Below are 3,069 nucleotides of genomic sequence, written 5' to 3'. Positions count from 1 at the left end.
CTAAAAATTTAATCAATTTTGGAACTTTTGATGCCCAGAAATTATAGAACAAATCAACATAATTATTATCACACCACACTTTTGAAACTTTTTGTATCTTTTTTCAAAATTTTACTATAGCTATACGTAGAAAAGCAACAATAAGTGAAGGAGCTAACTTTATTTCTGGTTCGAGTGGCAGGAATGTAATGAGCCTATCGAGATCAAGGGCAATTCATTAGGAGAAAATCACCAATAATATTCAATTTAAAAAAATTCTAGGATATACGAACAGAAAGGTCCTTTCCCCAGCATCGTTGGAAATTTCGACAATCAGTTGGTAAAACAAAAAAGTTGGGCATGAAAAAAAAAACAAATTTTATTTAGGCACCTAAATACGAGTAAATATTGAAAAAAATAATTAAACATTTTGATGATTAAGGTTATCTACTTTATAAGTCAGCTAACCAGGAAAACATTCCCACTTTCCACCTCGGACTTGAAAAATTCTTGGATATTTGGAATAGAATCAGCATCTCAAAAAAATGACAAATCCAAAATTTCTGCTGGCCATGTTCATTTTTCGATTTTTGGTGAATTTCAAAAAATTCCTAAATGTCAAAAAAAAAGCTCACTTGTCAGGAAAAAATTTGAAATTACAGGCTAATCAGTTGAAAAACAGGAAATCTGTCCCTCAGGGGCAATCAGAGCCTTTTCCAGGGCTCGTATACTCAATCTCCCCCCCAAATAGCTTTAGTCCCTAAACAAAAACGCTGGAAAACGTAACCAAAAAAGTGACAAAACGCGAGCGAAACGTTTTAATGTAGAAAAAAAAACTGTAAAAAAAACAGAACATTATAAACTGAAATATTCTAGTTTTTAATTTTAAATGGTTGAATTATTTTGAAATTTGTGGATGAAAAAGCGATATTTGACAATTTTTGGCAATAAAGTGACCATTTTTGCAATTATTTCCAATTTTAAAAAAGTCAATTTTTGACAAAATAACGCGAGACTAGAAATTTTAACAAAAGGAAAGGTTTTTGGCGATTTCAGGCAAAAAAACGGAACTATGGGACAATTTTTTTTAAAAAGTAGGTGAAACTTTTTGGATTTTTTTTTTACATAAAACGACAACATTTTTAGCAATTTGGTAAGAAAGCGAGCATTTTTTTGATATGCAACAAGACTAACAATTTCAGCAAAAAAAAACCTCTTTGAGAATTGTTGGCAAAAAAGTGATACTTTACGGCAATTTCTGACTTTTTGGAAAAAATGATTTTTTTGAAGAACAAAAATTTGACAGTTTTAGCAAAAAGTAGAAGTTTTTAGGCATTAAGTACTAATTTAAAAAATCACATTTTTTCACAATTTTTTTTCGAAAAGTGTGAATTTTTTTGATTTTTTTTACGTGAAAGAACCACACTTTGTATAATCTTTGTCAATTTCAGGTAAAAAAGCGAGACTTTTTAATCGCTACGAATCTAACATTTTTGCCAATAAGCAAGACTTTCGGACAAATTTTGGAAAAAAGTAGGTACATAATTATGTATAACTTTTTTGACATTTTTTTGCAAAAAGCAAGACTGAAAATTTCAACAAAAAGCAGTTAAGGACTTTTATTTGGCAATTATTGACAAAAGAATGGGTACTTTTTCGGATCAACTTTATGATATTAATTGGAAAGTGAAAGTTTGTCTTTTAAATAAAAACTTCATTTTACTAAAATCAATGGAACTTTGTTTTCCAAAGCATTACAAAGTTGATCTGAAAAACACACTTTAACCGCCTGGAATTAGCTGAGATTGTGGATTTTTCGACTGATTAGTTTATGAGATTAAATCCAACTCTTTTGGTGATAATTTGGAATTCCTGAAGGGAACATATTTTGAGATTTCGAGCTAGAGACTCCAGAACATTTGCGGAATTTGTGAAAAAAGGATTCAGAAAGTTCAAATAACTTGGTAACCAAAATTCCAGATTTTCAACACACTTAATTAATGTAACAATGTCGAAAATTTCATTTTTTTTGTCAATTTTTGAGATATGTACTGACATTTTTTTTCAAGAATTTGTCAAAAAATTGAGAAATGAACTTCGCCAGCTAAAATTTTGGATTCAAGTATTTTTCTACACTGCAGATATACTTACCTACTCTTTTCAAATATGCAAGAAATTTTCAAAGAGACAAAAAATTTGAAGAGGAGAGGAGAGGTTGAGAATTTTTCAAGCTTTTTTTTACAATCTTCCTCATGTAAGAAAAAATGAAAAAATTTAAAATTCTGAAAAAAGACGAAAATAAAATAATGGAAAACTTTCATTTTTAATTTAAAAAAAAGAAAACAATTTTTTTTTTGGAAAATTCTGATACAAAAAGAGAACAAAAACAGAAAGATATAGCAGGATGAAGAGGAATATTACGCACTCTGTGAAGATATGTATACTTGAAACAATAATGCAAAATTTCATCACATTTTTCCGACCTTTAAAATGGTCTTACCTACGTTAGAAGTAACTTTCAAGGTTCAAAATCGCTGTACAGGCCGCCTTTTTGTAACCCATATGTTATGAAAATTTACTAAATGTTATCTAGACTATTTCACGCTTTATTTCTCTTTTTTTGGATTTGAGGTTAGTTTAAGGTCATCTACAGTAGCCCTTAAATTGTCACAACAGCAGGGAAATCATACTTAAACTGGCACACCCCCATTCGAACAAGAACAAGCTGGATCAAAACAGCATGTCCTAACATCCTCATAACTGAAACTTAAGGACCCGAAAATTCATAAATCTGTGAAATTTTTTTAAAAACTGCAGCCATTGTAGAAAATAGTATTTCATAAAGATCTTCGCCCATTTCGTATTTGTTCTTTTCTCTCAAATAAAATAGAACAGCAGCACCTCAACTGAAAAACGACTACAACTTTTGGGTCTGTTTGGAGCCTCCGGCCAGTTTTATTTCAATTTTATGGAATTTAAAATTGCTCTGAAACAGCTTCCCCTCCCCCCACACACACAAAAAAATTACTGCATTTGCGACAAAGACCTTCACGACCATTTCAAATTAACCTCCTTCCTAATACACACTCG

Source organism: Planococcus citri, chromosome 2, assembly GCF_950023065.1.
Source record: "Planococcus citri chromosome 2, ihPlaCitr1.1, whole genome shotgun sequence".
In the NCBI taxonomy this organism is placed as follows: Eukaryota; Metazoa; Arthropoda; class Insecta; order Hemiptera; family Pseudococcidae; genus Planococcus; species Planococcus citri.
Note: the sequence above shows the minus strand (reverse complement) of the source record.